Genomic DNA, 11,862 nt, shown 5'->3' with positions numbered 1-11,862 from the left:
TAAATGGAGGTTGGGATTGATAGAAAAGATTCAGATTGGAAGTAGGAAAAGAATACCAATAAATATATTCTGGATATAATGAGCTTGAGAAATCTATGAGAAGATTTCAAGGAGCCATCACAGAATATGTGAGTCTGGAACTCAGAAAATAGATCTAAGCTGAGAAGACAAATGCAGAGTCATGTACTTATGGAACTCCATATATTTCTGGCTTAGAAGAAGATGCATTTATAAAGGAGTCACAAGAAAATACAGAAGGGACAGCCAGGAGGAGGAGGAGAGCCCAGAGAGTTTGGTGTCACACAAGTCAAAGAGTCTCTCAAGAAGAAGGGAACAGTCAACAACGTTGAATGCAGCTGAGAGATCACATAAATGAAATCTGAAAAAATGGTCCAAGGAATTAGTGATCTGAAGGTCACTGGTGACCTTAGCAAGAGCCATTTTGTTAGAATGATAGGAAAAGGAACAAGATTGGAATTAAAGTGAGAAGTTAGAGTTGAGGAAATGGAAATGAGGAACCACAAGGATAGCCAATCACTTTAATACATTTTCAGGGGAAGAACAAGGATTAGGTAGGGAGACACCTGGAAAGGGAAAAAGAAGAGGTGTTTTTTGGGGAGGGAGAGGTTGGGATAAGTTTTGTTGTTTTTGTTTTTTTTTTTATGAGAAACCCCCAGGATATAAGATCCATCCCACTTCATTTTCAGTAAACTATGCATTCTATTAAAGTTACATAGTAGTATATTCTCATAGGAATGATATCATTTACAAATACATATATAGATTCCAACTTAAACTGAGGCAGTTCACCTCCAATTAAAATTATTACTGAAAAAGAAGCTAATTTAACTTTTTGCATCTTGAAGTGAAGTGAAAGTGAAAGTCACTCAGTTGTGTCCGACTCTTTGCAGCCCCATGGACTTCTCCAGGCCAGAATACTGGAGAGGGTAGCCTTTCCTTTCTCCAGGGGATCTTCCCAACCCAGAGATCGAACCCAGGTCTCCCGCATTGCAGGCGGATTATTTACCAACTGAGTTATCAGAGCATCTTAGTGTATTTTAAAGTTTTCTTAGCCTAGGGTTGTTGACTTCTAGTTCATAGTGATGTTTCATACTTTAATAAAGTTTTGCTTTTACTTTCTGCTAACTCTTAGAGTTTCCATTAACAATTATATAGAAAAAAGGTATCTGGAGCAGGGGGCAGCTACATTTAATCACATAGATTAGCATGGGGTGACCAAAAAGAAATTGTAAAGTGAACTTAAAACAGACAGACTTGCTATTTTGCTTTTTAAAAATTTCCTCTTGACAGCACTGTTCATTGGTCATATTGCTATTTTGTGGAAATGTAAGCTAGAGTAAATAATTGCTTTTGAGACAGAATACAACTCTACCACAGTTCAAAGACTGGCTTATAATAACACCAGAAATCTGCAAGCTAGTAGATACTGAAAATAGATTCAATAAATATACAAAATTAAAACCTTAAGAGAGAACAAAGATCAATGTTCACTTGCATAACTAATAGGGAAGAAAAGGCTACCAAAAGTTTAGGCACAAAATAGTGTTCATCATCACATTCTGGTGACCACAGAAATGCTTCCCCAAGGTAATGAATAGAGGATTCAAAAATTCAGCTGACTGAACAAGGTCAGTTCTCCTTAGTTAGTTCTCTCGATAGTTCAATGAGAGGTCATCACAATGTGTGCCTTTTGAATACTTTGCCAAGGAACATCTGAGGTTCTTCTTTGAGTAAACAAGTATTTCAACCCGAGGAAAACTGCAAAAGCCCCTTATCCTACTGGCTTTGATGCAGAGAGGTAAACAAGATCAACAGAGTGCCAGAAATACAGGGGAAAAAAAGGACTTTAGAACATTCTCCATCCTTTCAGTCCCGTCAGAATTTAAAGAGGAGACTGTGTCACACCACTGAACCTTCCCAATTGTCTGCCTGCCACTCGTGCTGCGTCTCAGGAGCCCATGAGCAGGACCCTTTAAACTGGGAAATAAGTGCAGAAAGCCAGCTGGCTATCTGCTCCAGTTTCAGACGCAGTGCAAGTGTGCCCGACTCCACACAGAAGCATGAATCCCTGAACTCTGCTACCAAAATGTACTGCTTTCTCATTTTCTAAGTTAATTAATGATGAAACCAATATCTAACATTTACTATGTGCTACCAATTGGGCTGCTTCCTTTCTAAATATTATCTCATTCATTCTTCTAAAAAAATTACAAGGTTGATAATGATATATTTCCTATTAAGAGACTGAACCACAAAGTAATTAAGTACTTTTTAAAGTTCACAACAGACAGAAATATGAATGTTCAGGAATCTAAACTCAATGAGTTTAAACTACAAATTTACAAGAATTTGTTAGATGTGTTTATAGATGAAATTAATATCATAACTTTTATCTTACAGCAATGTTTCCTTTCCATATCGGAATTATATTGAATACTTTTACCTTTAAGTTTGATACTTAAATTTTAATCCCATTAATGTTATTACATATTTATTCTAATCTTTCTACATTTGGTTTTGATGACTTTATATTCTGTTTTTTTTATTTTATGAATAAAAGTATGTATTTAATCTGCATTTTATTTCACATTTTGTACTTCTGGCATGCTTTTTCACTTTAATTTTTATTTAAAATGTTTGTTATATTTTATACTTCCCTTTAATATTCAAAATAACTTCTATGATTGTGTTTCTTCCAATATAGCAGATTAAATGTCTTAAAAGACCTCTTTATAACAACAAGAATAAAATGGAGTAAACATCTTTTAAAAGCAGTGCTAAATTGATACAAAAATGAGGAAAATCCCTTGGGGATAAAAATTAAGAGGAAATGGAAACCAGAGTATGAAACTGAAATTCTAACCATGTGTTTCCCAGGGGTGCTTGCTGATTCCCAACAGCAATGGGATTGAACATTAAAAAGTCCAAGATCCAAAAGACAAAGCCTTGGGCCTATTTAAAGTCCGTAACCAGAATGTAGATTCCCACACAAAGTCAAGACCCTCAGATAAAGCAAAGGATAGAAAAACTACTTTTATTTTGTTTGTGAGGACTTCAGAATAAACTTGAAGTCATCACAATTCCTACAGGCCCTACATTTTCTTGTCACCCTTACCTCGCCCATCAGTGCTCCCTCATGTATGTTCACTGTCCAGACTGGCCTCTTCACTTGTGTTGATGCCATTTTAGTAAGTGTGTTGGCTAACATTTCTACTTGGAACTTTCTTCTCTTGGATATCCACACCCTTCACTTCTTCACATCTCAGCTGCTGCTGCTAAGTCACTTCAGTCGTGTCCGACTCTGTGCGACCCCATAGATGGCAGCCCACCAGGCTTCTCCATCCCTGGGATTCTCCAGGCAAGAACACTGGAGTGGGTTGCCATTTCCTTCTCCAATGCATGAAAGTGAAAAGCGAAAGTGAAGTCGCTCAGTCGTGTCCGACTCTAGCGACCCCATGGACTGCAGCCCACCAGACTCCTCCGTCCATGGGATTTTCCAGGCAAAAGTACTGGAGTGGGGTGCCATTGAATCTTGCTCAAATGTCACCTTCTTAATGATACTTTCCATGACAACTCTTTTTAAAACAATAACCAACTTTCAACTGCAGCACTACCAATATTCTACACCATACTTCATGTTTTACTGTACATTTTCCATAAAAAACACTTCTTGCCTCCAATGGACTTATTTTTAACTATTGTTTGTTGACTGCCTTGTCCAACTATGCTTCATATGGGCAAATATTCAACCCGTGGACTGTAGCCAGCCAGACTGTATCCATGGGATTTCCCAGGCACAAATGCTGAAGTGGGTTGTCATTTCCTTCTCCAGGAGCTCTTCCTGACCCAGGGATAGAACCCAGGTCTCAAGAACTGCAGGCAGATTCTCTACCATCTGAGCTACCAGGGTACATGCACTAACATTTGTCCCACTGCGCTTCATGTGGACAAATATCCTGGGCTTTTTCTGTTTTTTTGTTTTCTTTTATTATTATTATTGTTAAAATATCACTAGTGCCTAAAAGTACCTGGTATTGTAGACAGATTTGTTGAATGAATACTCTCAAGTAAAGATCAGACAAATTTGAAAAAGAACCAACTTGCCTTTCCAGGACCTGAAAATACAATGAGTAAAATTATAATCTTGGCAAGTGAAATAGCAGATTTTATAAACCCACATCTCTTTAAGTCTCCCACATTGGCAGGCAGATTCTTTATTGCTAGCACTGCCTGGAAAGCAGTAAACTAAAATGGTACTTAGAAGTAAACACATTGCCTTAAATGCTTATATTAGGGGGAGAAAAAAAGAAACATGAATAATGTATCCAACTTAAATTCAAAAAATGCAACCACATTGATCTACATGATCTACAAGATCTTCTTCTACAGTAGAAGAAGGAAAGACATGATAAAGACATAAGTAGAAATTACAGAAACAAATGTAGGAAAAAATTTAATATAAGGCAATAATAAAATGAAAACTTTTTCTTTACATAAATTAATAAGATACACAAAATTTTGCCAGTTTGAGTAAAATTAATAAATTAAATAAATAAATGAGATAATGGCCCTCCCCAAGCTGAAATATTATGAAAGACTAAGCAGTTATTTTAAAATAATTAAAATATTAATAGTTTTACATCAAAACATTTAAAAACAGAGAACGTAATGTCTTAGATAATAACGTTTAAAAATTCTCAACAGGTATGCAAAAGATGATCAACTACCACTGGAGAAAATCATGCTCCCTCCCCTTTCCCAGAAGTCTATTATAGGAAGGAAAAGATTTAAGTCACTGGAGGAGGGGCAATATTGTATCTTCTGTCAAAGTCTGTATCTGCATTTTGTGTAAACATAGGGAAATCTTCCCACTCTCAAGCACCAAGCAAAGATCCAATGCTCCTACAAAAGGGTAAAACTAAAATTGTGTCACCAGAGGAGGGGCAGGAAACCTCTTGGGCTTAGGATCCTGACATTATTAATATATCACCAAGCAGAGACCTGCTTGTGAAAGGGCAGAAATCTGTCTCACCCAAGATTCCCATATATCACAGACAATACATGGTGTGGTAACCCGGAGGAATAAAGGAAATACAGAAATTCCGAAAAAGCCTAGGTACACAGGCACTGCCTCAGATAGAGACTGGACAAGATAAACTGAGAAGGCCTCCTCCCCCAGCCAGGATTCTAGGAACCAGTGAGAAGGGAGATCCTTCAGCGACGTGGTCAGTCTTGGGGGACTAGAGAAAACAGAGGCTTGAGAAGGAACACTGAGAGAATCCTCTGGCACCTAGGGACCCTCACTAAATATAAGGTAGCAGAAATCCACCGTTTAACTAAACAAGGAAGCCACTAGGCTAAGTTAACTCTAATGCCAAAACATCTTACCTGAGCAAACCAAATTCTAAATCCATAAATGCCTCAAAGTTATTAAACTAAAAACTTAAGGACAACTAATCCCAAATAGCCAACTTGGCTTTCATCTACAATCAATAATATCACTGCTTTGCTTCAGCCTTTCTCATATCAAAGTCTCTTTGGAGCTCCTGTAAGTGGTACGCTCACTACCTCTGACTTGGCACTACCTGATTTTAATAGATTTTTCCTCAAAGAAACTCTTAAATTTTTTAAATGGTTCAGTTCATCTTTTAACACTACCACTGAAGGAATTTGAAGCCTGTGGTGAACTCTGGGTAAAAACAGCAACAAACTCAAACAATCCCAACTACTGATTGAAATGAATTAAGTCACACAGAACCTAAAACAAGCTTGTCCATATCAAATCACATTTAGTTACATCTCCACAGTAATTCTACATATAATGCAAATGTAAAATTTGTAAAGTCAAAAAATAATGACCCATTTTCTAGTGACAAAGCAATCACCAAAAGTAGACTCACCAATGACACAGATGTTCGAATTATTAGACAAGGACATTAAAATAACTATTACTACAAAATTGTATGTTATAAATATATGTTAACATAATAACTTTTTCCAAAACTGAAAAAAGAAGCAATCAAAATAATAACAATAATTAAAATTGAAAATGCATTTTAGTAGGAAAGATAAACCGCATGCATGAATGTATGATAAGCTTCAGCAGAGTTGAAAACTATAAAATAAAAGTGGAAATGCTAGAAATTTTAAAACTTCATCTAAATTTATCTAACTCAGAGATAATGAATCCCTTTGGCAGATTTATGAGAAAAGTGATCACAGTTAAATGAATACACATTGCTGCATGAAGATGCAACAATGGAAATTAACCAAAATAAAAAACAGATGAAAGAGAGAGAAATAGACCTGAAGAACTCTGAGACAAAAACAAATGATCTGACGTATAAGAAAGTAGAGTTCCAGGAGAATGCTATGCTATGCTAAGTCACTTCAGTCGTGTCCGACTCTGTGTGACCCCATAGACGGCAGCCCACCAAGCTTCCCCATATAGAGAGAAAAATAAGCCAGAATAAATGTTTGAAAAAATAACAACTACGAATTTTCCAAAATTAATAGAATACATCAATGATATAAAAACCTCAGAGAATCCAAAATGTAGAATAAACACACACACACACACACACACACCCATAATCAAATCAAAGATCATGAGGAAATCTTAAAAGAAGCCAGAAAAGAAAAAATGTTACACAAATATGAATAAACATAAAATCTAAGAATCATTGTCAGAAACCATGCAAGTCAGAAGATAATAGAGTGATATTTAAAAGTGTTTAAAGAAAACAAAAATAATGTTTATTTCCAATTAGGAAAAACATCTTTAAAAATTATGGTAAGATAAAGTATTTTTGACAAGTAAAATCTGAGAGAATCCATTGCAAGTAGATTTGTAATACAAAAAATAAATGAAAGATTTCTAGGCAAAAGAATGATGATACCATTTGAAATAGTTGAATAAACACAAATGAATAACACTGTAAATGACTTAAAAGAATTAATTTCTGATCTTTATCAGTTTAAAATACTTTGCTATGTGCAGATAAACTGCTAACCATTCATTATGGGGTTTATAATATATTTAGAAGGAAAATGCATGGCAAATTGATCCAGTGGATTGAATGAAGGAAACACAACTATATTCATACCATATATAACATAGAATAACATAGACAAAGACAATACAATAAAAAACATAACATAGTGCAATTTAAAAAAAGAAAAGAATAGGCATAGAAATTTGAAAGGGAGAAATAGAACTATCTTTATTTAAAGATGATATACTACCTATAGAAAACAAGAAAGGTGATAGGAAACAAGGCGAATACACAAAAAGCAAAAGCATGTCTATATACCAGTTATGATCAGTTTGTAACTTAAATTTTAAAATGCCATTTACAGTAATGTCAAATATCTGAAATAGTTAAGGATAACAAAATACATGCAAAATTTTTACACCAAAAACTGAAAAATCTTGATGAGAGAAATTAAAGAAGATTTAGGGAGATGAAGAGAGATACTATATTCATGGGTTGGAAGACATGTTTACATGTGAATTCTTTCTAAGTATATCTATGGATTCAAAGGGGTATGAATCAAAATCCTGTGTAACTGTTTTTGAAGAAATACTTAAAATAGGTAAAATAATTCTGAAAGGGGGAAAATTTTGAGCACACACACTAGTTGATCTCAAAACTAGACACAAAGTTACAACACTCAAGAAAATGCTATAGATTATATACATTAATCAATAGGAAAAAAAGTTTCCAAGTAGACCAACATGTGTATAGTCAATTGATTTTGACAAAGATATCAAAATAATTCAACGGAGGAAGTGCAGTCTTTCCAAACAAGCTGTGCTGAGCAATTAGACCACCATGCAAAAAGAAAAATAAAATAAACATCAATTTTATCTTTACCATACAAAAAACTACTTGAAATGGATCATATACTTTACTCATGAATGATAAAAGAAATATTTTCATAAGTTGAACTTGATAAAATTTGAAACTTCTAATCCTTGAAAGACCACTGTTAAGAAAATGCAAGCATAGGACACTTAATAGGAAAAAAAGTTTCAAAACATGTATCTACCTATTAAATAACTTTGATCTAAAATATATAAACATTTACCACAATAAGAAGTAAACAAACAACAAAATTTTTAAAACAGGTAAAATATCTCAGCAGATATTTCACTAAAGAAAAAAATGTTAACAGTTGATAACATATGAAAAGATACTTAAAACGATTTTACTCATTAAGAAAATGCCCATTGAAACCACAATGATACCACTACACAGCTTCTAAAATGGCTTAAAAAACAAACAAAAAACAGGTGATACAAAGAGTTTACAAAGATGCATTACAACTGGAACATGCATACATTTCTGGCAGGAATGCAAAATGTTGTAACACATTGAAGAAGAGTTTGGCAATTCCTTCTAAAGTTAAATATAGGCTCTTCTTTCCTAGCCCCACCCCCTCCCCCATCTGCCATGTTTTCAGGCCTGGTCAGCCTTGGTCTATCCCCGTAAAGAAATGGCCGGGGAGTTTCAGGAAACCCAGGCGCCTTTGACTCAGCGGAGCTCGGGCTGACGAGGCAGGGCAGCGGGTTAAACCGGAGCAGTGCCGCACGGGGTGGGGAGGCCATGACGTCCGTCAGTAACTGGCTGACTGGCGTGAATGTCATGCTGGTGATGGCCTATGGGAGCCTGGTGTTTGTACTGCTATTTATTTTTGTGAAGAGGCAAAACATGTGCTTTGCAATGAAATCCCAAAGGGGCCCTCATGTCCCTAACGACTTAAAAGAGGAGATTGATACCCAACTGTCCAAGGTTCAGGATATCATGTATGAACCTCAGCTTCTCGCAGATGATGATGCAAGACTGCTACAGCTGGAAATCCAGGGAAATCAAAATTGCTACAACTAACTATACAGGATGAAAGCTCTGGATGCTATCCGTGCCTCTGAGATCCCATTTCATGCCGAAGGCCAGCATCCCCATTCCTTAATGGGCAAGAATTTCCGCTCCTACCTGCTAGATCTTGGAAACATTAGTACTCCTTTCAAGGGTATGCGCAAGGCCCTCACTGATACCCTGCTGGATGGCTATGAGACAGCCCGCTATGGGACAGGGGTCTTTGGCCAGATTGAGTACCTGCGCTATCAGGAGGCCCTGAGTGAGCTGGCCAAAGTGGTCAAAGCACGAAGTGGGAGCTCTCAGCGACAACACCAGTCAGCAGCCAAAGACCTAACCCAGTCTCCTGAAGTCTCCCCAACAACCATCCAGGTGACATACCTCCCCTCCAGTCAGAAGAGTAAACATGCCAAGCACTTCCTCGAACTGAAGAGCTTTAAGGACAACTATAACACACTGGAGAGTACGCTGTGATAGAGCTGAAGGTCTCTCACTGTTGATGGAGCCAGACAGACTACAGTGTGCTTGCCGGGTGGCCCTCACTCAGGTCATCTGGTTCAGCCCAGCTCTGGATCAGCTGAAGCCCTGGTTGTATTCAGAGCTCTTAAGATTTCGTGCCTAGAGGATCATTCTCCCACACTCTCTTATGGCCAGTTTCAGAACATCAGTTAAGACTTTATTGTCCCTTGGTATCACTTTTCTCTGGAGTTGAATTAGATGTTTTTCTTAATATTTCAGTCAAAGCTTCCTTAAAAATCCTCACTTGGTTTTTTGATCATGGTTCATCTGTCCTTTTCCAGACTATAAATTATCCCAAGTGAAAAAAATAATAATAATAAAGTTAAATATAAGATCTCTCAATCTAAGTCCTAGATATTTACCAAGAAAGCTAAAAACGCAGGTCCATGCAAAAACTTCTACACAAATGCTTATAGTAGATTTACTAATAATAGTCAAAATCTATAGAGAAGCCAAACATCCATCAACAGGTAAAAATACAGATAAATAGCCCATGGCACATCCATGCAGTAAGATTCTCAGCAATGAGATAAATGAACAATACACAAAACCAAACTACTGATTATGCAACAATATGGGTCAATCTTAAAAACAGTTTTGTGATAGATGCCAGATACAAAAATCTAATTACTATGCGATTCTACTTGTGTGACATTTTATAAAAGTCAAACCTACTACATAGGGGTTGAAATCAGATAAGTGGTTTCCATGAGAAAAACAATAGAATGGGAAAGACTAGAGATCTTTTCTCTAGTCTTTAGACTAGAAAATTAGAGATACCAAAGGAAAGACTAGAGATCTTTTCTCTAGTCTTGAGACTAGAAAATTAGAGATACCAAGGGAACATTTCACACAAAGATGGGCAGACTAAAGGACAGAAATGGTATGGACCTAACAGAAGCAGAAGATATTAAGAAGAGGTGGCAGGACTACACAGAAGAACTATATAAAAAAGATCTTCGTGACCCAGACAATCACAATGGTGTAATCACTCACCTAGCGCCAGACATCCTGGATTGTGAAGTCAAGTGGGCCTTGGGAAGCATCACTACGAACAAAGCTAGTGGAGGTGACAGAGTTCCAGTTGAATTATTTCAAATCCTAAAAGATTATGCTGTGAAAGTGCTGCACTCAATATCCCACGAAATTTGGAAAACTCAGCAGTGCCCACAGGACTGGAAAAGGTCAATTTTCATTCCAATCCCAAAGAAAGGCAATGCCAAAGAATGCTCAATCTACTGCACAATTGCACTCATCTCACACACTAGAAAAGTAATGCTCAAAATTTTCCAAGTAAGGCTTCAACAGTACATGAACCATGAACTTCCAGGTGTTCAAGCTAGATTTAAAAAAGGCAGAGGAACCAGAGATCAAATTGCCAACATCCCTTGGATCATCAAAAAAGCAAGACAGTTCCAGAGAAACATCTTTTCTGCTTTATTGATTAACCCAAAGCCTTTGACTGAGTGGATCACAACATACTGTGGAAAATTCTTCAAGAGATGGGAATACCAGACCACCTGAATTGCCTCCTGAGAAATCTGTATGCAGGTCAAGACACAACAGTTAGAACTGGACATGGAACAACAGACTGGTTTCAAATCAGGAAAGGAGTACATCAAGGTTGTATATCATCACCCTACTTATTTAATTTATATACCGAGTACATCATGAGAAACGCTGGGCTGGATGAAGCACAAATTGGAATCAAGATTGCGGGAAAAATATCAATAACCTCAGATATGCAGATGACAACACCTTTATGGCAGAAAGCAAAGAAGAAATAAAGAGCCTCTTGATGAAAGTGAAAGTGGAGAGTGAAAAAGTTGGCTTAAAACTCAACATTCAGAAAACTAATATCATGGCATCTGGGCCCATCACTTCATGGCAAATGGATGGGGAAACAATGGAAACAGTGAGAGACTTTATTTTGGGGGGTCCAAAATCACTGCAGATGGTGACTGCAGCCATGAAATTAAAAGATGCTTCCTCCTTGGAAGAAAAGCTATGACCAACCTAGACAGCAAATTAAAAAGCAGAGACATTACTTTGCCAACAAAGGTCCATCTAGTGAAAGATATGGTTTTTTGAGTAGTCATGTATGGATGTGAAAGTTGGACTATAAAAAAGCTGAGTGCAGAAGAATTGATGCTTTTGAACTGTGGTGTTGGAGAAGACTCTTGAGGGTCCCTTGGCTTGCAATGAGATACAACCTGTCCATCCTAAAGGAAATCAGTCCTGAATATTCATTGGAAGGACTGATGCTGAAGCTGAAACTCTAATACTTTGGCCACCTGATGTGAAAAACTGACTCACTAGAAAAGACCTTGATGGGGGGAAAGATTGAAGGTAGGAGGAGAAGGAGATGACAGAGCATGAGATGGTTGGATGGCATCACCGACTCCATGGGCATGGGTTTGAGTAGGCTCTGGGAGTTGGTGAT

At 37.0% G+C, this 11,862-nt stretch overlaps 1 pseudogene; it reads left to right on the top strand.

Moving 5' to 3' along the window:
• Positions 1–8,630: 8,630 nt before the first annotated feature.
• On the top strand, positions 8,631–9,696 carry LOC102272012 (protein C1orf43 homolog pseudogene; annotated as a pseudogene).
• The last annotated feature ends 2,166 nt before the right edge of the window (positions 9,697–11,862 follow it).

Source organism: Bos mutus, chromosome 14 (genome assembly GCF_027580195.1).
Source record: "Bos mutus isolate GX-2022 chromosome 14, NWIPB_WYAK_1.1, whole genome shotgun sequence".
Lineage (NCBI taxonomy): Eukaryota > Metazoa > Chordata > Mammalia > Artiodactyla > Bovidae > Bos > Bos mutus.
The sequence above is the reverse complement of the archived record's forward strand: the minus strand, read 5'-3'. Positions and strand labels throughout refer to the sequence as shown.